The 24,871-nt window shown below is 43.1% G+C and overlaps 1 non-coding gene across 1 annotated transcript; it reads left to right on the top strand.

The window, feature by feature from the left end:
- The first annotated feature begins 16,845 nt into the window (after positions 1 to 16,845).
- On the top strand, positions 16,846 to 16,982 carry LOC119928986. The gene has a single exon (XR_005451130.1). It is a non-coding gene; the product is annotated as a small nucleolar RNA SNORA7 (small nucleolar RNA).
- Positions 16,983 to 24,871: the final 7,889 nt, after the last annotated feature.

The following is a 24,871-nucleotide window of genomic DNA, read 5'->3' as shown; positions in this document are numbered from 1 at the left end:
TATCATTAAGTCATTTTGAAATGTGTATTCATAGAGTTTTACTGGTAAAGATATGGCAGTGGTTTACCATTGCCTTCTTCCATGCAATTAAAATTTGATTCTCTGCCATTGTCTTTGATCAATGTTTTATCACTTTATATTATCTGCCTTTGACTTTCTTATCCGGCTGCTGCCCAGCACAGGTGAACTGACTTTGTCTACTACTTTGGCTTAGATCTTTCCACTATGGGTTGCCCCATATGGCATAGCTCTAAGTTACATCAGCGTACACAAACTCTCCTGCCACAATCTGGCGTTATTTCAAAGGAGAGATGAATCTTATATGGTCTCTTTAAAACCAACTACCATCACTACCACCACTAAAATTGATTCCTGCCACAATACAGTGTTATTTCAAAGGAGAGATGAACCTTAAATGGTCTCTTTAAAACCAACTACCATCACTACCACCACTAAAATTAATTCCTGCCACAATACAGTGTTATTTCAAAGGAGAGATGAACCTTATATGGTCTCTTTAAAACCAACTACCATCACTACCACCACTAAAATTAATTCGGGCATCTGGTGTTATCAATGAAACAGTCTTGTTTTCTTCAAGGGTGGTGCCTTCAGATCCCCAACCATCTAGACCCAACCACTCCGTCAGAGGTTTGACTCTTGTCCCCAGGTTTAGAAACCCAGAATGTGGTCTCTTTCTTACTTTCACGATGTGGTAGAAGCTGTGTTTCAAACAGCCTAAGATCCAGTTTAAAAATAGGAAATGCAAAGCCTGAAATATTTTTACATGGTCAGATTAACCGCAAACATAATGTTATAAATCAAACTGACTTTTTGACCAGACAATGTACTGCAGGGAATTACTAAGATTACAGACTTTTGTACTTGGGTAAACTCAGTTTGGTTTACTGATAATACAGGAAACAGAAACAAGAATAACCTGGAGTTGTAAAGGCAAGAAAGGGAGGGAGAAGAAAGATTCTTTAGAATTGTAACGATTAAAAAATAGTAATAATTATTCTGGAATTTATTAAGTGCTTACTGTGTACCAAGCAATGGGGGAGTTACAAGATAATCTCATCAAACACACTCCTAACATGGCACTCACAGTCTAAAAAGTAAGGAGAACAGGTTTCTTATTCCTATTTTGCAGATGAGAAAACTGAAGCTGCAGATGAGAAAACTGTATATATGCATATATGTTTGTACATATTTATTACTTTATTTATTTATTTATTTTACTTGTATATATCTATTCTATTTATTTTATTTTGTTAGTATGTTTGGTTTTGTTCTCTGTCTCCCCTTTCTAGACTGTGAGCCCACTGTTGGGTAGGGACTGTCTCTATATGTTGCCACCTTGTACTTCCCAAGCGCTTTCTACAGTGCTCTGCACACAGTAAGCGCTCAATAAATATGATTGATTGATTGATTGAAGCCCAAAGAGGCTAATTGATGGGCCCGAAGTCACACAGCAGGTCTGTGGCAGTGCCGAAACTATAACTTGGGTCTCCTGAATCCCAATCCCCTGCTCTTTGCATAGAGCCAAATTTTGCATCAGTCAGACACATCACACTCCTCATTCTGCAATGGGCCACTGCTACTTTACTCCCAAGACTTTCTCAAGTCTCAGATGGGACTTCCCTTCCCATGTCCGGGACCGGTTGGAAGAGCTCCAGCAGGGTAGGAAAACACAGTGGGTAAGATCAGATCCCTGACCATTTGTCCCAAAATCCAGAATGCTGTTTTTGGTTTCTCCATTTAGGATTCGCAACTCCTCTGTTACTGGCTGAACTTCTCTTTGAAATTCATTCAAAGCCCCTTCCTTTCTTACCCACTAAAACTGAGCAGAGATTTCCAGTCACCAAGAAATGGAAAAAAATCTAGCCAAGCCTTTAACACAGTGCCACTAGGTGTCACCACAAACTAAAGGGAATTTCATTCATTCATTCAATCGTATTTATTGAGCGCTTACTGTGTTCATAGCACTGTACTAAGCGCTTGGAAAGTACAATTCGCCAATAAAGAGAGACATGAATACAGAAGCCATAAAGGATGCCTTTGAGTTAGTGCTGATTCACTTTTTGAATCCCTGTGTCCTGACAGAAGCAGCGTGGCTCAGTGGAAAGAGCACGGGCTTTGGAGTCACAGGTCATGGGTTCAAATCCCGGCTCTGCCAATTGTCAGCTGTGTGACTTTGGGCAAGTCACTTAACTTCTCTGGGCCTCAGTTACCTCATCTGTAAAATGAGCCCCCCGTGGGACAACCTGATCACCTTGTAACCTCCCCAGTGCTTAGAACAGTGCTTTGCACATAGTAAGCGCTTAATAAATCCCATTATTATTATTACTATTACTGGAGATTCAGTTCAGTTTGCTCTTTACTTTTCTCATGTATTCTCACCATCAGCAAAATGTGTGTGGCCCTTCAATTTCCTCTAAAGAGCACAGCTGTATCAGGACACTCAGACTGACACTTTTAGACTGTGAGCCCACTGTTGGGTAGGGACTGTCTCTATATGTTGCCAATTTGTACTTCCCAAGCTCTTAGTACAGTGCTCTGCACATAGTAAGCGCTCAATAAATACGATTGATGATGATGACTGAGACCACTGCAAAAGTTTTTCTTACCTGTCAGAGGGGAATTTCTGTTCACTTCAGTTGGATCTCTGTGCTCAGCAGAGACAAGCAGGGTTGCCAAACTGGGGTGAGACAGTCAATCTTCTTCAAGGCTCTGGGGCTAAACTCAAACTTTTCCAGCTCACACTGCAAAGTTCACCTTATTTCCCCATTCCCTACCTCCAGTTAAAATGTCTCTGGTGGCTACTGTTCTCACCAAGGATTATTTACTCTTGAATTCAAAGTCTCTATTCACTTTAAAACTAGGAATTTATGCCTTTAAAGATAATATTATCCCCTTAATTTTCCATTTTCTATGCCTGCATTTCAGCCCAGTGCTCAGGAAATTTTAGAAAGAGTTAGTTTTTTCTATTTATTTTAACAACTTAAATAACATGTGAATCTTGACTCCACTAGGTTCCAGAAAAACCTCATTCATCCTAAATCTAGAGGGCAACAGGAATGACTGATCTTCCCTGGGGCCTGGTGGTAAGAGCATATGGGATGGAGAGTCAAGAGCCAAGGGTTCTAATCTTCCACTTGCCAGCAGTGTGAACTTCAGGAATCAACCAATCAATCAATGGTATTTATTGAGTGCTTACTGTTTGCAGAGCACTGTACTAAATTCATTCATTCATTCAATCATATTTATTGAGCGCTTATTGTGTGCAGAGCACTGTACTAAGTGCTCGGGAAGCACAAGTTGGCAACATATAGAGACAGTCCCTACGCAACAACAGGCTCACAGTCTAGAAGGGGGAGACAGACAACAAAACAAGACATGTGGACAGGTGTCAAGTCGTCAGAACAAATAGAAATAAAGCTAGATGCACATGGATGAATGAGGTTTTTCTGGAACCTAGTGGCCTCAAGATTCACATGTTATTTAAATGGTTAAAATAAATAGAAAAAAACTCTTTCTAAATTTGCCTGAGCATTGGGCTGAAATGTAGGCATAGAAAATGGAAAATTAAGGGGACAATATTATGTGATGCATAATAAGAGAAGCAGCGTGGCTCAGTGGAAAGAGCACGGGCTTTGGAGTCAGAGGTCATGGGTTTGAATCCCGGCTCTGCCACATGTCTGCTGTGTGACCTTGGGCAAGTCACTTAACTTATCTGAGCCTCAGTTACCTCATCTGTAAAATAGGGATGAAGACTGTAAGCCCCACGTGGGACAACTTGATCACCTTGTATCCCCCCCAGAGCTTAGAACAGTGCTTTGCACATAGTAAGTGCTTAACAAATGCCATTATTATTATTATCATTAACAAAATAAATAGAATAGTAAATATGCACAAGTAAAATAGAGTAATAAATCTGTACAAACATATATATAGGTGCTGTGGGGAGGGGAAGGAGGTAGGGTGGGGGGATGAGGAGGAGGAGAGGAAAAAGGGGGCTCAGTCTGGGAAGGCCTCTTGGAGGAGGTGAGCTCTCAGTAGGGCTTTGAAGGGAGGAAGGGCGCTAGCTTGGTGGATGCATCATCATCATCAATCGTATTTATTGAGCGCGTACTGTCTGCAGAGCACTGTACTAAGAGCTTGGGAAGTACAAGTTGGCAACATATAGAGACAGTCCCTACCCAACAGTGGGCTCACAGTCTAAAAGGGGGAGACAGAGAACAAGACCAAACATACTAACAAAATAAAATAAATAGAATAGATATGTACAAGTAAAATAAAATAAAGCATGGAGGGAGGGCATTCCAGGCCAGTGGGAGGATGTGGGCCAGAGGTCAATGGCAGGACAGGTGAGAATGATGCACAGTGAGGAGGTGAGGGGCAGAGGAGCAGAAGATGCGGGCTGGGCTGTAGAAAGGGGAGAAGGAAGGCGAGGTAGGAGGGGGCAAGGTGATGGACAGCCTTGGAGCCGAGAGTGAGGAGTTTTTGCTTGATGTGTAGGTTGACTGGCAGCCAATGCTTGGGAGAGTACCAACAACCGTACAACAGACACATTCCCTGCCCACAAAGAGCTTACAGTCTAGAGGGCGAGGCAGACATTAATATAAATACAGAAATTATGGATACGGACATAGGTTCTGTGGAGCTGAGGGAGGGGCGAGTCAAGGGTGCAAATCCAAGAGCAAGGGTGATGCAGGAGGGAGTGGGAGAAGAGGAAATGAGGGCTTAGTTAGGGGAGGCCTCTTGGAGATGTGGTTTTAATAAGGTTTTGAAGGTGGGGCTGGTGATTGTCTGCTGGATATTAAACGGGAGGGTGTTCCAGGCCAGAGGCAGCACATCGGCGAGAAGTTGGCAGTGAGATAAATGGGATCGAAGTACAGTGAGTAGGTTGGCATTAGAAGATTGAAGTGTTTGGACTGGGTTATAGTTGGAAAGCAGTGAGATAAGGTAGGAGGCATTAAGGCGATTGAATATTTTAAAGCCGGTGGTAAGGAATTACTGTTTGACATGGAGGTGGATGGACAACCAGTGGAAGTTGTTGAGGAATGGGTAAATGTGGACTGAACGTTTTTGTAGAAAAGTGATCCAGGCAGCAGAATGAAGTATGAACTGGAGTGGAGAGAGACAGGAGGCAGGGAAGTCAGCGAGGAGGCTGCTGCAGTAATCAAGGCCGGAGAGGATAAGTGCTTCGATTAATGGCAAGTTACTTAATTTCTCTGTGCCTCAGTTTCTTCTTTTGTAAAATGGGGTAAACTACCTGTTCTACCTCCTTAGAAATGAGCCCTGTATGGGACAGGCATTGTGTCTGATCTGATTATGCTGTATCCCCTGCACCCCAAATGCATGGTGCCCAGTAAGCACTTGATAAATACTGTGAGTAGTAGTATCATCACAGGGAGACAGAAGACAATGGTTCTAGATCCATCTTCACGGCTGAATTTTGTATTTTGAATTTTCTCAAAAGGGAATAATAATATTAATCCCCATTTGACAGATGAGGTCACTGAGGCCCAGAGAAGAACAATAATGATGGTGGTATTTGTTAAGCGCTTACTGTGTGTGAAGCACTGTTCAAAGCGCCGGGGGGCATGCAAAGTGATTAATTAATTAATGATGGCATTTGTTAAGTGCTTACTATGTGCAAAAAGCACTGTTCTAAGCACTGGGGAGGATCCCCAGGATCCCCTTCCCATCCCCCCCCCCACCCCGCCTTACCTCCTTCCCCTCCCCACAGCACCTGTATATATGTATATATGTTTGTACATATTTATTACTCTATTTATTTTTTGTACATATTCTATTTATTTTATTTTGTTAATATGTTTTGCTTTGTTGTCTGTCTCCCCCTTCTAGACTGTGAGCCCGCTGTTGGGTAGGGACCGTCTCTAGATGTTAACAACTTGTACTTCCCAAGCACTTAGTACAGTGCTCTGCACACAGTAAGCGCTCAATAAATACGATTGAATGAATATCCACCTCAAAGGAATACTAAGAACAGATGCTATAAATAGAAAGAAAGGGCTTTGAATTCTTCAAAGGCAAATCACTGTAAGGCTATGACAGATTATGAACCCACCCTCTTACAGCTATCTGATTTCCCAGCGCTTTCCTTCCTTGTAATCCTTCTCTGAGGCTCCCTGGTAGGTTCACTGAATAGAACTGCTCTGCTAGACACTGAAGTCCAGAATTTCAAATGGGGCCTCAGGGGGCCTCCCTTTTTCTTTAGCGCTTCCCCCTGCAATTAGCTAAATACACTTTCTTTGTTGTTTAGGCAGAATACACCCACATAAGTACTTAATTGTGAGCACAATTAAGTAGTTGAGCCCCGGGAAGTCCAATGGTCTCCTGCTGACTACCGCTTTCCCCTTCATGTTGGTTTGTGCAGGTGCATTTTTTTTTTACTGCAAAATGTCTTAGCTAGGAAACTCCGATTGGGAAACAAGGGTCCACACTGTCCTGGGGTTTATATAGCACCTGTCCCCAAGAGGGACACGCTACCCATGCTGATAAGTGAGTTGCCCAAGGTCACCATTTCCACTGAGGGGGGCTAGATGTTTACTGCCAAACTCTACAGAAACTGTATTGCCCTGGCTCACTCCAACTCCCCTTTAACTGGTGCTGGGCAACAGTAATTAATTAATAATGGCATTTATTAAGCACTGTACTATGTGCAAAGCACTGTTCTAAGAGCTGATGAGGTTACAAGATGATCAGGTTGTCCCACAGGGGGCTCACAGTCTTAATCCCCATTTTACAGATGAGGTAACTGAGGCACAGAGAAGTTAAGTGGCTTGCCCAAAGTCACACAGCTGACAATTGGTGGAGCCGAGATTTGAACCCATGACCTCTGACTCCAAAGCCTGTGCTCTTTCCATTGACCCACGCTGCTCCATTGAACCATGCTGCAACAGCATATCTGCATCCACACTGATGGTCTATCCCTACGCTCTCCAGGCATTTAAGTTTTTCCTCAAATAATAATTGTGGTATTTATTATACACCAAGCATATCTGAGCACTGGGGTAGATACAAGATAATCAGGTCAGACACAGCCTTGGTCCCCATGGGGCTTACAGTATAAAGGGAAGGGAGGGTACAGGTATTTGATCCCCTTTATACAGATGAGGAAACTGAGGCACAGAGAAGATAAGTGACTTGCCCAAGGTCACACAGTGGCAGCATTGGGATTAGAACCCAGGTCTTTGGACTCCCAGGGCCATGCTCTTTCTACTAGGCCACACTGCTTCCACTCCATCCCTCTTCCTCACAAGCAAGGATCTCCCAACCCATGAGAAGCAGTGGGGTCTAGTGGGTAAAACACAGGCCTGAGAGTCAAAAGGACCTGGGTTCTAATCCTGTTCCCCCACTTGTCTGCTGTGTGACCTAGGGCAAGTCACTTAACTTTATTCAGCCTCAATTCCCTCATCTGTAAAATGGGGAATAAGACTTTGAGCCCCATGTGGGTCATGGACTGTGTCCACACTGATTCCTTGTATCTACCCCAGCACTAAGGACAGGGTCTAGCACTTAATAAGTGCTTAAAAGATACCATTCAAAAAAAAATTCAAAGAAAATCAGGAACTCCCTTAGCCACCATCTATCCTTTCAACATCATAATCATCGATATCAATTATATTTCCTGAATATGTACTGCATGCAGAGCCCTATGCAAAGCACGTGGGAGAGTACATCAGAAGCCAAATCAATCAATCACTGGTACTTATTGAGGGATTAACTTGTGCAGAGTGCTCTACTAAACACTTGGGTGAGTACAATTCAATAATGCTGGAAGACACAATACCTGTCCTCACATAGCTAATGGTCTAGCATGGGAGACAGATTTTAAAATAAATTCTAGATAGGGGAAACGGTAGTGCACATGGGTATGTACATAAGTGCTGTGGAGCTGGAGATGCGATGAGCATCAGAGTGCTTAAAGGGTGTAGATAATAATAATAATAGCATTTATTAAGCACTTACCATGTGCAAAGCACTGTTCTAAGCACTGAGGAGGTTACAAGGTGGTCAGGTTGACCCAAGGGGGGGCTCACAGTCTTAATCCCCATTTTACAGATGAGGGAACTGAGGCCCAGAGAAGTGAAGTGACTCCCCCAAAGTCACAAAGCTGACAAGTGGCAGAGTCGGGATTTGAACCCATGACCTCTGACTCCAAAGCCCGTGCTCGTTCCACTGATCCACGCTGTTTCTCTCCAAGTGCATCCAAGATCCAAGTGAATGGGCTATGCATGAGGGTGGGCAAATAGGTTGGGGAGAAGAGATTTAGTAGGGCTTTGAAGGTAGGGAGAGTGATGGCCTATCAGATATGAAGGGGCAGGGAGGTCCAGGCCAGAGGAGAGGATGTGGGTAAGGAGTTGACTGTTCATGAACCAGATGAGATGGAGGTTCAGGCTTTAGAAGAGCAAAGTGTTCAGGCCGGTTGTAGAAGGAGATCAGTAAAGCAAGGTAGGTTGAGGAGAGCTGATTTAAGGCCTTAAAGCAAATAGTAACGAGTTTTCTTTTAATGAAAAGAAGGATGGGCAACCTTTTGAGGATTTTGAGGCATGGAGAGACATAAACTGAAGAATTTTTTTTTTAAGAAAAATTATCCGGGCAGCAGAATGAAGTATAAACTGGAATAGTGAGAGATTGGAGACAGGGGAGTCAGTGTGTAAGCTGATGCAGTAGTAGAGGCAGATGATAAACATTTGGATAAGTAGTTTGGATAGAGAAGAAAATGTGGATTTTAGTGATGCTGTGAAGGTAAAACTGACAGACTGATACATGGGTTGAAAGAAACAAATTGAAGAAAATGCCAAGAGTATGGACTTGTGAGACAGGAAGAATGGTGGTGTTGTCCACAGTGATTGGAAAGTAGTGGAGATGGCAGAGTTTATGTGGGGAGATGAGGAGTTCTGATTTGGACATTTTAACTTTAAGGTGTCGGTTGGACAACCAAGTAGAGATGTCCTAAAGGTAGGAGAAAACATGAGACTGCAGAGAAGGAGAGTGGTCAGGGCTAGAGAGGTAGATTTGGGAATAGTCCTTTGTAGAGAAGGTTGTTGAAGTCAGTAGAGTGAATGAATCCCCTAAGGGAGTGTGTGGAGATGGAGAACACAAGAGGACCCAGAACGGAACCTTGAGGGACTCCCACAGTAAGGGGGAGCAGGCTAAAAAGACTAAGAAAGAGTGGCCAGAGAGATAGGAGGAGAACCAGGAGAGGACAGTGTCAATGAAACCAGGGTCAGATAATGTTTCCAGGAGAAGGAGGTGGTCCACAGAATTGAAAACACCTGAGAGGTCGAGAAGGATTAGAGGGGAGTAGAGAAATTGTTAAATTTCTTGGATTTTGCAAGAAGGAGGTCACTGGTGATTTTAGAGAAGGTAGCGTCTGTGGAGTGAAGGGATGGAAGCCAGATTGCGGGGATCAAAAAGAAAATTAGAGGAGAGCGAAGGCAGCAGGTGTAAACAAATTGCTAGAGGAATTTGGAAGGTAAGGGTAGGAGGGAGATGGGGCAGTAACCGGAGGGTGTCATGTGGTCAAAGCCAAGTTTTTGTGGGTTTTTTACATGTGCATGTTTGAAAGCAACAGGGAAGGGGCCACTGGAGAGTGAACAGTTGAAGATAGTCTTGGAGGGAAAAAGGGATGGGGCAACAGTTTTGCTAGGGTGAGAAGGGATGGGGATGAGGGCACAGGTGGAAGGGCTAGATTTTAAGAGGTGGGAGATCTCCTTTTGAGATTCAGCTGTGAAGGATGAGGGTGGGAAGAGGGGGGAAGGAAGAGGGTGGGACTGGAAGGTGGAAGGGAGCCTTTTAGGGTGACTTTTATAGACCCTCCCTTTAGGTGTTTCCACAGATTGGAAATAGGAGAATTAATAAGAACATAGCAACCAGAATATGTCAGGATGAAATAACTGAATAAAATGAATGTACATGTGAATACAGGCACACATGCCCATAAACATATATGTACATGTGAATATATATATGCACATGACTATGTTTTGAATGTACAAATGAATATGTTTACATACATATTCACGTGCACATTCAAAGCACTTATACCATACATTTATATATGTGTATGTGTACACATATGTACATAAATGCTTTGCATACAGTAAGTGCTTAATAAATACGACAATGAATGAATGAATAAATTTTGAGTATTGGTATACATACAGATAGGTCTGAGGTAACTGGGGCTGACTTGCAGTTTTGGCTCTTAATCAAGACAGAGATGGGATTTTTAGAAGGATTTCATTCCACCCATTCTCTTTTCCTTTCAGCTCATCTTGAAGCACAAACCATCCCTCAAATTGCTCACCTCCAATTCCTCCACCACCTTTTGACCCTAACTCCTTTTATCTTCTGAAATCACCTCTAGATGCAACCAGAAACAGTCTCACCCAATATTTTCATCTGAGGAACAGAAAGCATTCACCAACACAGAATGACTTTATCCCTGTTGGGAAAAAAAGAAACTGAGATAGACAGAGATTAAAGGTAGAATCACTACACATCAGAACATGAAAATCATCATCTCATTCTCTAACAGCCAGCAATGTTCAGTTCATTCATACCCATGGAAGACAACTCCAGCATATTCATTTGGGATAATTTGTGGTTTACAGTGTCACTGTCAAGAAGTTAATTATGCAGGTAAAACTTCTCTTGAAATCTTGTCTGATTTGGGGAGTGTATTTCACAACCTAAATCTTAAAATTATTCCCCCATGATATAATTGGCTGTGCAAGAAGTGAAGGGCTCTTGTTTTATCCTTCCTCTGTCACCAAGGGAGTAAAGCAAGACTGTACATTAGGTCCAGATTTGTTCAACCTATTCTAAATAGCTCTAGCAATATTAATAATGACAATAATAATAATAATGGTATTTGTTCAGGGCTTTCTATTTGTCAGGCACTGCACTAAGCGCTGGGGTAGATATAAGATAATAAAGTCCCACATGGGGCTCACAGTTTAAATAGGAGGGAGAATGGTATTGAATCCCCACTTTGCATATGAGGAAACCGAGGCACAGAGAAGTTAAATGAATTGCCTGAGGTCACACAGCAGACAAGTGGCAGGGCTGGGAAAAGAACCAAGGTCCTCTAACTCACAGGCCCATGCTCTTTCCATTAGGAGATGGGATAAAGCACAGGCCTGGTAGTAAGAAGGTCATGGGTTCTAATCCCAGCTCCGCCACTTATCTGCTTTGTGACCTTGGGCAAGTCACCTTACTTCTCTGTGCCTCAGTTACCTTCACCTGTAAAATGAGGATTGAGACTGTGAGCCCCACGTGGGACAGGGACTGTGTCCAACCCGATTTGCTTGTGTCTACCCCAGCGCTTAGTACAGTGCCTTACACATAGTAAGTGCTTAACAATTATTAACAATAATAATTATTGTTATTACTATTAACAATTATTATTATTCTCAAACTATGATATTTGTTGAGTGTTTACTATGTGTTAAGCACTGCTCTAAGCACTGGGGTTGATAGAAGATAATCAGGTCAAGCAGTTTGCAATAGAAAATCTGATTATAGAATATGATTCGGATCCTCCGATAAACTGTTTGAAATCTACTAGCTAAGAAAATAATAATTATAATAATTGCTAAGTTCTTACTATGTGCTAACTGCTATGTACTAACTGCTGGGGTAAATGCAGGATAATCAGGTTGGACATAATCCCTGTCCACATGGGGCTTGCAGTCTAAGTAGCAGGGAGTAGGATTTAATCCCCATTTTACGGGCGAGGAAACTGAGCCCCAGAGAAGTGAAGCGACTTGTCCAAGGTCACACAGTAGACAAATGGCAGAGCCAGAATTAGAAGCCAGGTCCACTGACTTCCAAGCCCATTCTCTTTCCACCAGGCCAAACTGCTTCTCTGAAAAAATCCTTGAAAATCCTCGGATTAGTTGAACAGTACTGAGCCCAAGAAGGAAATACATATGAAGACATGCTGGTGATGATTATGACCCATTTTTCAGGATTTGGAAAACAGTAAGGACTGACAATTATCCTCAAAAAGACAGAAATTATGCCCCAGCTTGTAGCTGGCAACTGAATACCTAGTGGAGGATTCCCCATCAGTCATACAGAGCCAAAGCTATTGATGAATTCTGCTACCTAGACATCACATGCCAGCAAGGATAGACAAAAAGAGTAGAAAATCTTTTGTCTCTTGAGAGACTGGTAGAATATGACGTTAACACAGCATTGAGCTTCAGAGTAAACTGAAAGTCTAACATTAGGCTCTAACCTTCATTTATGCCTTTGAAACCTTGACTTATCCTATTTTCTCAAAACTTTCATCCGTACCCACAATGAGCCACACTTACCGTCATGGAATCACAGTCAGCCAGGTCCTAGAAAAGCCAATCTACTAGTTCCAAAGCAATGCTCCTTATGTCACATCTTGGCTAGGTAGAAAGTGTGAGGGAAATGGAGGAGAGCAGGAAAACCAAATTGTTGCTTTGTGGTGGAAAATATGGAAAAGGACACAGTGACAGATGAAACATAGTAAGCTCGACAGGACAAGGGGGACTGTATGTACACATTGTGGAGGGACCGTTGATCACACAACTCACACACTCACTGATTAAAATCTCACCATCAGCAGTATCATCTTCCAGCCCAAAAGATAGCAATAGTAATAATTGTGGTATTTGTTTAGCCCTTACTATGTACCAAACACTGTATTAAGTGCTGGGGTGTGTGCAAGATCATCAGATCCTACATGGGGCTCACAGTCTTACAGAGCGGGTATTGAATCCCCATTTAGCAGAGGAGAGAACTGAGGTTCAGAGAAGTTAAGTGACTCTCCCAAGGTCACACAACAGGTAAGTGGTGAAGCCGGAATTAGAACCCAGATCTTCTGACTCGCAGACTGTGCTCTTTCCACCTGGCCATACTACTCTGTGTATATAAACACACACACATACACTTAGAAAGATATCTCTGTGAGTACATATACACACATAATTATACCCACTGCACGATTGTTATCTCTAACAGTGAAGTCCCTTTAAGCTTGGCAGCAACAGATTAGTTTTGGCCATTGTTGCTGTGCTAATTTAATAATAATAATGGCATTTGTTAAGCCCTTTACTATGTGCCAAGCACTGTTCTAAGCGCTAGGGTAGATACAATGCAATCAGGTTGTCACACGTGGGGCTCACAGTCTTAATCCCCATTTTACAGATGAGGTACCTGAGGCCCAGAGAAGTGAAGTAACTTGCCCAAAGTCACACAGCTGACATGTGGAGGAGCCGGGATTAGAACCCACGACCTCTGACTCCCAAGCCTGTGCTCTTTCCACTAAACCACGCAGGGATACCAGGTACCTTTCTCAGGGTTAAGGAGGAATTTGGATTTTAGAAGATTTTGGTCTTTGGCCAATTAAGAGCAGCTTGATTAGACTGTTGGGAAACTTGGTGGTGAGTGTATGCAATGAAAACCAAGAGTCTTGCACCCGCATGCACAGCCTTTGGTTAACTGTAAAAGCTAATAACTCAGCACAACACAGCCCACAAAGCCAAACCCTCTGGCTGTAGGACAGACTAAGTGGAGGCTCACCCTCCAGTCCTGTACAAACAGAGGTCGAAATGGAAAAAAGCCCTGAGTAAGTGCTGCTGACAACTTCTCAACATGCCTAACATTTGGATCAGAGCATAACTGCCAGTTTTCCTCAAACATGTTGTTAATTCATTCATTCATTCATATTCTTTGAGCACTTACTGTGTGCAGAGCACTGTACTAAGCGCTTGGGAAGTACAAGTTGGCAACATCTAGAGACGGTCCCTACCCAACAGCAGGCTCACAGTCTAGAATGGGGAGACAGACAACAAAACAAAACATATTAACAAAATAAAATATATAGAATAGTAAATATGTACAAGTAAAATAGAGTAATAAATTTGTACAAACATATTCATTCATTCAATCGTATTTATTGAGCACTTACTGTGTGCAGAGCACTGTACTAAGCATTTGGGAAGTACAAGTTGGCAACGTATAGAGACGGTCCCTACCCAACAGCGGGCTCACAGTCTAGAAGGGGGAGACAGACAGCAAAAAATATTAACACAATAAAATACATAGAATAGTAAATATGTACAAGTAAAATAGAGTAATAAATCTGTACAAACATACATACAGGTGCTGTGGGGAGGGGAAGGAGGTAGGGTGGGGGAGATGGAGGGGGGAGAGGAAGGAGGGGGCTCAGTCTGGGAAGGCCTCCTGGAGGAGGTGAGCTCTCAGTAGGGCTTTGAAGGGAGGGAGAGAGCCAGCTTGGCGGATGTGCGGAGGGAGGGTATTCCAAGCCAGGGGGAGGACTTCCCAAGCGCTTAGTACAGTGCTCTCAGTAGGGCAGTTCCTTGTTTTGAAAAAAATTGTATTTGTTAAGCACTTACTATGTGCCAGGCACTGTACTAAAACTCTGGGGTAGATATAACATAATCAGGATGGACACAGTCAGTGTCCCATGTAGGGCTCCCATTCTCAAGCAGAATGGCTTAATGGATAGAGCACAGGCTTGGGAGTCAGAAGGATGTGAGTTCTATTCTCGGCTCCGCCACATGTCCTCTGTGTGACCTTGGCAAGTCACTTAACTTCTCTGGGCCTCAGTTACCTCATCTGTAAAATGGGGATTTAAGAGTGTGAGCCCCATGTGGGACAGGGGCAATGTCCAACCTGATTAACTTGTACCTACCCCATTGCTTAGAAGAGTGCACTTAATCAATCAATCAATCATATTTATTGAGCGCTTACTGTGTGCAGAGCACTGTACTAAGCGCTTGGGAAGTACAAGTCGGCAACACATAGAGACAGTCCCTACCCAACAGCGGGCTCACAGTCTAGAAGGGGGAGACAGAGAACAAAACCAAACATATTAACAAAATAAAATAAATAGAATAGATATGTACAAGATAAATAAATAAATAAATAGAGTAATAAATATATACAAACATATATACATATATACAGGTGCTGTGGGGAAGGGAAGGAGGTAAGATGGGGTGGATGGAGAAGGGGACGAGGGGGAGAGGAAGGAAGGGGCTCAGTCTGGGAAGGCCTCCTGGAGGAGGTGAGCTCTCAGCAGGGCCTTGAAGGGAGGAAGAGAGCTAGCTTGGCGGATGGGCAGAGGGAGGGCATTCCAGGCCCGAGGGATGACGTGGGAAGGGGGTCGACGGCGGGACAGGCGAGAACGAGGCACAGTGAGGAGGTTAGCGGCAGAGGAGCGGAGGGTGCGGGCTGCGCTGGAGAAGGAGAGAAGGGAGGTGAGGTAGGAGGGGGCGAGGTGATGGACAGCCTTGAAGCCGAAGGTGAGGAGTTTCTGCCTGATGCGCAGATTGATTGGTAGCCACTGGAGATTTTTGAGGAGGGGAGTAATATGCCCAGAGCGTTTCTGGACAAAGACAATCCGGGCAGCAGCACGAAGTATGGATTGAAGTGGGGAGAGACACGAGGATGGGAGATCAGAGAGAAGGCTGATGCACTTAACAAGTACCATAATTATTATTACTACTAGTAAAAATAATAATCCCCAGTTTACAGATGCGGTAGCTGAGGCATGAAAAAGTTAAGTGTCTTGTGCTAGCAGACACAGCAGACAAGTGGCAGAGCTGGGATTAGAACCCATATCCTCTGACTCCCAGGCGTGGACTCTTTCCACTAGGCCATGCTGATTCTCACCCTCCTCTGGCCTTGTGAGGCAGTTATGCTTTACAGGACAGGCACCATGGAAGTTGTCAACTACCGTTTAAGGAATGTGCTCTCCCCAGGACATTGCTGACCTGCTGAGCCTGGCCTCCGGCTAAAGAACATGGTTGGCGAGAGGCTTAATAGTTGCCAAAAACCATATTAGTTCTCAGGTTTGGTGGGTGGAGATCATCTCACCAGTCCAGCCTTACACTCCTCCCAGGCACTGCCCCTTGTTCTTGATTCTACCTCCCTTTATTCACCCCTCTCTCAACCCCAAAGCATTTATGTACATAACCATAATTTATTTTTTATAGTAATGATGATGATGATGATGATGATGATGGCATTTATAAAGCACTTACTATGTGCAAAGCACTGTTCTAACCTCTGGGGAGGTTACAAGGTGATCAGGTTGTCCCACAGAGGGCTCACAGTCTTAATCCCCATTTTACAGATGAGGGAACTGAGGCACAGAGAAGTGAAGTGACTTGCCCAAAGTCACACAGCTGACAATTGGCGGAGCTGGGACTTGAACCCATGACCTCTGACTCCAAAGCCCTTGCTCTTTCTACTGAGCCACGCTGCTTCTCATTTCTGTAATGTCTGTATCCCTTTTTAGACTGTAAGCTCATGGTTTACAAGTAACATGTCTACCAACTCTGTTACATTGTACTCTCCCAAGTGCTTAGTACAGGCCTCTGCACACAATAAGCACTCAATAAATACAATTGATTGATTGATTGATTCCACCATATCCAGCTCCTTGCTTGCACCTTTCCTTCTGTCAACTTGTACTTCCCAAGCGCTTAGTACAGTGCTCTGCACACAGTAAGCGCTCAATAAATATGATTGATTGATTGATTGATTCTGCCTGAAACTCCCTTCCTCCTCAAACCTGCCAGACCAGAGCTCTCCTCGCTACAAAACCCTCCTGAAATCCCATCTTCTCCAGGAGACAGTCCCCAATTAATTTTCTCGACATCATATTTTCTGAACTACCATTTCAAAACCATAGTTATTTCATATGCATCACTTTTCCTACCTACTATGACTATTTAAGCACTTCTTCACTTATCCATCATCCCATTTTCTTTCTTATCTTATCTGTTAATGGTTCTGGCCCTCTCAGGGTCGCACCTGGAGAGTTTCCAGTTCTCTACCAGTCTTGGCTATGGAGGGAGAGTCAAGCAGATGCCTACCCATTCCATTCCTAGCTTGGGCAAAGGCTAGTGAATGGAAGGCAATCTGCTACAAGTAAAAACTCACCCAGCGGCATGGGAGAGAGTCGAGGGTGGAGACTTTACTGGGTGGAAGGAGGCAATGGTAAACCATTTCTGTTTTTTACCAAGAAAACTCTAAGGATACACTGCCAGAATGACTGCAGATGGAGAGCGAGGCGTCCTGGGAGAGATGTGTCCGTGCCGTCGCTATGGTTCAGAAATGACTCAATGGCATGACAAGACAAAAATAATTTTTTGTCTACCTACCTCCTCCTCAAGGGCAGGGATCCTGCCTCTTATCTCTTTTAAATTCTCCCAAGTGTTTAGTTAGCTAGTTATTTACTCAGGAGGCAGAAGTTGCTCAATAAATACTACTAATTAATTGATTGATTTGCTCTTCCCTCCCCCCACAGTAGAAGAACTGGAAGGGGACCTGATGGGATTTTACCACTGAGAGACTAATGTATGAAGCAAGGGCAAAGGAAGCATCAGTCAATCAATGGTATTTATTGAGCACTTAGTGGGTGGAGACCATTGTACTAAGCACTAAGGAGAGTACAATATACAGAATTGATAGGTTCCCTGCCCACAAAGATCTTACAGTCTAGAGGATAGCTAGATAGGAATATTGGAAAGGATTCTCTACTTCTCCCTGTATTCCTGTCCCTCCAGAAATCAGAGATGCACAGGTCTGTGTGCAGTGGATCAGGGTTTGAGGTGCCAGAATTCGTATCCTGAATTCTTAGCTGGATTACTTTGAGCTTAAATGTATCCCCCAAATTCTAGTTTGTTCCATTGCTACACTACTACTACTACTACTACTACTACTACTACTACTACTACTACTACTACTACTAATAATAATAATAATAATAATAGTAATAATAATAATTGTGGTATTTGTTAAGTGCTTACTTTATGCCAGATACTGTACTAAGTGCTGGGGTGGTTACAAGCAAATCAGGCTGGACACAGTCCCTGTCTTTTGTGGACTCACAGTCTCAATCCCCATTTCACAGATGAGGTAACTGAGGCCCAGAGAAGTGAAGTGAATCCCCATTTCACACAGCAGACAAGTAGCAGAGCCGGGATTAGAACCCATGACCTCTGACTCCCATGCCCGTGTTCTATCCGCCACACCAGGCTGCTTTTACTGTTCTCTCTCTGCCTCTTCTCTAACAGGGAAAGGTTTCAAAAAGCTGGATGCTTCACATCGCATTATTCTTCCCTGAGAAATAATCTTTGGTCAAGGTTTCAAGATGGGAAGAAGCCTGGCTTGGGAGCCGAGGCACAAGCTTTCTGATCGCAGGTTCGGTCCACCCGGGGTTTAACCCTGCCTTGATTCTTGTAGTTTGGGCCTGGAAGAGGGTGTCCATATTGATGCTGGTCCCCCCATCTGAGTCAAAGACTACCTGCCACAGGTAGAAGCAGCATGGCATAGGGGATAGAGCATATCAGAAGGTGGTGGGTTCTAATGCCGGCTCCACCATTTGTCTGCTGTGTGACCTTGGGTGAGTCAGTTCACTTCTCTGGGCCTCAGTTATCTCATCTGGAAAATGGGGCTTGAGACTGTGAGCCCCTTGTGGAACTGGGACTGTGTCCACTCTGATTTGCTTGGATCCACCCCGGCTCTCAGTGCAGTACCTGGGACAATAAGGACTTAGTAAATAGCCCAATTATTATTATTAGCAATGATTTCTCTTTCTCTGCATCTTAAGTTGCATCTGCACAAGATCCATACGTCAGCTCTGATCAGCGAGGGGAAGAATTATGGCTGCCTTCTCAGCCATAATTATGTTTTCAGAGCCAATGTTGCCTCACTTGATCATCCAGAAGGCTGCTTTTGTACATTTGATGGGATGTAGACTTTCTGTGGAAATTTTCTTCCCCAGGTATACAAAATATTGCCTATTTTCCGGTGTCTTATTACCAACTTGATTCACCATGGTTAGAGCAGGCTCATTAGAGGAATTTTTTGCCATAAACAATCCCACTTTATCATAAAGCAAAGGCATCATTATTTGCTTGGAGTGTGAAGTGAGAAACAGCATGGACTAGTGGATAGGGCACAGACCTGGGAATCAGAAGGACCTGGGTTCTAATCCTAGCACTTCCACGTCAGCGGTGTAACCTTAAGCAATCACTTACCTTCTCTGTGCCTCAGTTCCCTCATCTGTAAAAAGGGGATCAAGACTGTAAGCCCCTTGTGGGATATGAACCGCGCTTAGAACAATGCTTTGCACAAAGTAAGTGCTTAATAAATGCCATTATTAGTATTATTATTATATGAACTGTGTCCAACCTGATTAGCTTGTAGCTACCCCAGCACTTAGTACAGTGTCTGGCACAAAATAAACACATATCAAATACCATAAAAAAGGAATGAGAAAACCATCAGACACCTTCAGCATATTTAAATTTGATAATTGAAACCGAGTATGCCTAAATTTTAATTAGAAACCGTCTGAGATTGACCAGATTTCCAGGTTCATTTCCTTTTATTCTGAGATGGGGGTACCATCAATGACAAAACACTGTATTGAGTAGTATGTTGGAACTATATTATAGTGCTTCTCTCTCAAAGACACTCTTGGATGCCATTTCATCGTCAACAGTGTCATTGTCAAACTGAAGAACTACCCTCAATCGATGACTTTTATTGAGTGAGCTGTTTGCAGAGCACTGTGTTACATTCTTGGGAAAGTACAACAGAGTTGGTAGACATAATCCCTGCTCTCTAGGAATTTACAATCTAGAGGGATAGGCAGACATTATAATAAATTACAAATAGGGGAAGCAGGGCAGTATCTGGATATGTACATAATGGCTACAGCCCCTTTTAATCTCAACTGTGTCTACTTGGCCTCTGTCACTGAGCAGGTGAACAATAATTGGTTTCTAAAAGTGACATGATTTTCTCAAGTTCAGTGTGGGACACCTCTCCTCTATGGGTTGGGATTTCCCAGAGGGGTGTCTTCCAGATAGGGTTTTAACCAAATTACAGAGACACTACAGAGAATTAATGAATGACAGTAAATTTTTGAAATCTGAATGATGCAATGATCATAAAGCCAGCGGTGGAGATAATAAGCACACGGAGTGACATTCATATAATTCCCAGGACCAAGGATTTAACATTAAATCCTAGGTGGGGCAAATGCCGCCATAAATACAGTCATTTCTGACATATGCATATTTTATTACCCAATTTGGATATAACCTGATGTTCTTTCAGGACTGTTCTGTCTGCTCTGGGTTGAATACGATCCACGTTGGTGCAGGTAGATTCAGTGTAGGAAGAAATCATAGTGCACATAAGCATTACGGAGTCGGTCAAGGTCGGCTGCTACTCCATTTCCCAGCCTCTGTCTCGGCCTTGTTGTTCTGTATCATAACAGTATTTTGTGTCTCTTTGTGCTTTTCTAGCTGTACATTTCTAAGTCAGTAATATAGCAATGAGTGGCCAGGGTGTATTAGCATGCTGCTGTAAGTGGACATGGTTATATAGGAATTTGGATCAAAAATAATCAGTCATGGTGGTATCTTCTAACCAGACCATTAATTCTCACTGAGTCAGTGGTTATTATAATCCATTTCTTCCTGTAACATAATGTTCTTCAAGTGTACAATTGCTGAATTTACAGCAGAACTCACTGTATCACTAAAACCCCAAACGGACTATTCTCTGAAATCCACCCTCCTCTTTTCCTCAGTGATCCATCAACCACATTCACCTCCCTACTCTACCCACACACATTCCTCCACTTTGCAACCCCCGTATCTTTTTCTGCCACTTTAACTCTCCACTTTTTCTTGTCCTTTTCCTTTCCTTTTTCCTTCTCTTTCATTTAATGATCATGCTTGGTCTCCCAAATTTTCCTTTCCTCAATATTTCTTGATCTTTTCTCATGTTTCTTCTCCTTCTTCTTCTTCCTATTTTCTCCTTTTACAGTATTCTGCATACAGTAAGCATTCAATAAATACCATTGATTGATTGAACCTTTTATATTTCTTCCATTTTTACTGATCTTTTCTTGCATTTCCCTTAATGTGGTTTTTCTGGGTTCTAGCTCTTTCTTGATTTTAAATGTGATTTAAATTTAGAATTAAATTTAATTTGATATTTTTGTGTTCTGACTCTTTCATGTCTTTCCCTTATCATTTTGGGGGTTTATTTTGGCCTCTATTTTTGCCTTTCCCCATCACTTTATACGTACATTTTTCCTTTTCTGCTGTATTCCCCCGTTCCCATGCTTTCTTTTGCTTTTCCCCTCTCTTTAAAGAAAAATATATGTGTTAATATATTATTCAGGAAAATATATACATATATATATTCATTTTCTGCTATATTCTTTCTTTCCCATTCTGTTCTTTCCTTAAGCAGGATGGTGTAATGAAAAGAGGCTGGGATGGGAAGTCAGCAATCCAGAGCTTTAATTCCAGCTCTGCCACTGGCCTGCTATATGACTTTTGGCAACTCACCTAACCTCTCTGAGCCTCAGTTTCCTCAATTGTCAAACGAGGATAAGATACCTGCTCTCCATACTTTTTTGACTGTGAGCCAGCGTGGGACAGGGCTGCATGGCTCAGTGGATGGAGTGGGCCTGAGCATCAGATGGTTATGGGTTCTTAATCCAGCTCCACCACTTGTCTGATGTGTGACTTTGGGTAAGTTACTTTACCTATCTGTGCCTCAGTTACTTCATCTATAAAATGGGGATTGAGACTGTGAGCCCTACATGGGACAAGGACTGCGTCCAACCTGATTCACTTGTATCGACTGCAGCGCCTAGTACAATGCCTGGTGCATAGTAAGAGCTTAACAAATACCATATAATTATTATTATCTTGCATCTACTCCAGCACTTCATTCATAGTAAGCAGTTCATAAATACCAAAAGTAACTAAGGATCAATTATGCTGTTATCCTCAATTTACAAATGAAGAAACTGTGGAAGAAAAGGACTAGTGTGACAATCTAAAGGGGAGTCGTCCCTTTTGTAGTAGTAGTAATAGTAGTAGTAACAACATTATTGAGCACCTACTTGTTATGGTGTACTGTACTAGGTGCTTGGGAAGTACAGAACAGCAGAGTTACACATTCCCTACCCACAAGGAGCTTACACTCCTTGGCGTAAACTGGTGATTATAAAATTCCCTGAGAGCAGAGATCCTGTCTTTTACCATAATTGTATTCTCCCAAGCACAGAGCACTGCACTAAGTGTTCAATAAGTACTTCTGATTGATTGCCTAGGGCCACAGAGTGGGCTAGGGATAAAGCTGGAATTGGAACTCAAGGCTCCTTATTAGAATCCAGTTTTTAATTTGGGAGGAATCGGTAGGCCAAAATTGAAATCAACTCATCCACTCTAAATTTTAAGCCTCCAGTTGACACTCCGTGCCTGTAGAGCAGCTGCTGGGGAGATTTTGCAACAACCGTCAACTACAGGGGAAGAGGCTACTGTTGGCTCTCATAAGAATCAATCAATCAATCAATCAATTGTATTTATTGAGCGCTTACTGTGTGCAGAGCACTGTACTATACATATAGAGACAGTCCCTACCCAACAGTGGGCTCACAGTCTAGAAGGGGGAGACAGAGAACAAAACCAAACATATTAACAAAATAAAATAAATAGAATAGATATGTACAAGTAAAATAAATAAATAAATAAATAAATAAATAAATAAATAGAGTAATAAATATGTACAAACATATATACATATATACAGGTGCTATGGGGAAGGGAAGGAGGTAAGACGGGGGGATGGAGAGGAAGACGAGGGGGAGAGGAAGGAGGGGGCTCAGTCTGGGAAGGCCTCCTGGAGGAGGTGAGCTCTCAGTAGGGCCTTGAAGGGAGGAACAGAGCTAGCTTGGCGGATGTTGGGAGGGAGGGCATTCTAGGCTAGGGGGATGAAGAACCAAGATAAGATAAGAAGATAAGAACCAAACCTGAAATGTTTCCAAGACCTGGAGGACAGGCGGAGGCATCCTCTGTTTCCCTGATGAATGTTTCCATGGATACGGAGTCATCTCTTTTGCCTGATTTCTCCATTTGACCACAGGGGTCATTATTACAATGAGAAATCTGTTGTTGGACTCTGATTCTGTTGCTCAGCTGCTCAAGAACGTTCGGTTCCTAGTTCACTGACTGCTACCTTTGGCAGGCGGGTTGTTTACTGGAAAGGGCTCAGATATCTAGCTACACAGAGGCAACCGGTGGAGAACAAGTTTGCTGAGTTCTGTGTGATGCATAACAATAATAATACTTATTAAGCACTTACTATTTGCCCAGCCCTGTTCTAAACATTGGGGAAGGTACATGTTAATCAGTTTGGACACAATCCCTGTCCCATATGGGACTCACAGTCTAAATAAGAGGGAGTAGGAATCAATCCCCAGATGCTTCTTACAGGGGAGCACGCAGCCCATCACTCAGAACAACAATAAGGGTCCCTAGGGTTAATAGACAATGATGGACATTTTACAAGAATGTAAAAGAGGCGTGGCCTATTGGAAAGAGCACGGGACTGGGAGTCAGAGGACCTGGGTTCCAATTCCGCCTCTGCCACTTATCTGCTGTGTGACCTTAGGCAAATCACTTCACTTCTCTGTGCCTCAGTTACCTCATCTGGAAAATGGGGATTTAAGATGCTGAGTCCTAAGTGGGACAGGGATCATGTCCAACACGGTTATCTTGGACCTACTCCAGAGTTTGGTACAGTGCTTGACACATAATAAGCACTTAACAAATACAATTACAATACAATACAAATACAATAAAATTAAAAAGAATGCGTATTTTACTGGACAAGCTGAAAAGAGGTCATGATGTATATATGTTGCCAACTTGTACTTACCAAGCGCTTAGTACAGTGCTCTGCACACAGTAAGCGCTCAATAAATACGATTGATTGATTGATGTAAGTTCCAATTGAGACAGAAAGGCCTTTCTGTCTCATATGGAAGCAGCATGGCCAAGTGGCAAGAGCCTGGGCTTGGGAGTCAGAGGATGTGGGTTCTAATCCCTGCTCCACCACTTGTCTGCTGTGTGACCTTGGGTAAGTTACTTCACTTCTCTGTGCCTCAGTTACCTCATCTGTAAAATGGGGATTAAGACTGTGAGCATCGTGTGGGACAGGGACCGTGTCCAACCTAATTAGCTTGTATCCACCCCAGACCTTAGAACAATTCCTGGCACATAGTGAGCACTTAACAAATGCCATTATTATTATTGTCAATCCAAGTTCCTTTCAATCCAAGAACCTTCCAATCTGATCCTTTCACTTGAAAAGCCAGGGATCAATCTGGGGGTGTGAGGGGCAGAGCTGCAGAAGCAGCGTGGCTCAGTGGAAAGAGCACGGGCTTTGGAGTCAGAGGTCATGGGTTCAAATACCAGCTCTGCCACTTGTCAGCTGTGTGATTTTGGGCAAGTCACTTAACTTCTCTGTGCCTCAGTTACCTCATCTGCAAAATGGGGATTAAGACAGCGAGCCCCCACTGGGGCAACCTGATCACCTTGTAACCTCCCCAGTGCTTAGAACAGTGCTTTGCACATAGTAAGTGCTTAATAAATGCCATTATTATTATTATTATTACTTGTATTGGAGGTGCTTGGGAGAAAAAGCAGAACAAGATTCTTCCCCTAAGAACTGGGTCACAAAGACCCGGCTCACAAAGACCCAGAGTTGCAACTGCTTGGAGTTTGCAGACACTTCCAGATCATATTGTATCCCCTGACATATGAGCTTCATCCCAAAATTTAAGGTTTACAGGGTTCGTTCTCCAGCACACCTTTCTAATAACAATAACTGTAGCATTTGTTAAGCGCTTACTATATGCCAGGCTTTTATCCACCCCAGTGTTTAGTACAGTGCCTGGTCCATAGTAAGCACTTAATAAATAACACAATTGTTATTATTA

The sequence above is a fragment of the Tachyglossus aculeatus genome, chromosome 5 (assembly GCF_015852505.1).
Source record: "Tachyglossus aculeatus isolate mTacAcu1 chromosome 5, mTacAcu1.pri, whole genome shotgun sequence".
Lineage (NCBI taxonomy): Eukaryota > Metazoa > Chordata > Mammalia > Monotremata > Tachyglossidae > Tachyglossus > Tachyglossus aculeatus.
The sequence above is the reverse complement of the archived record's forward strand: the minus strand, read 5'-3'. Positions and strand labels throughout refer to the sequence as shown.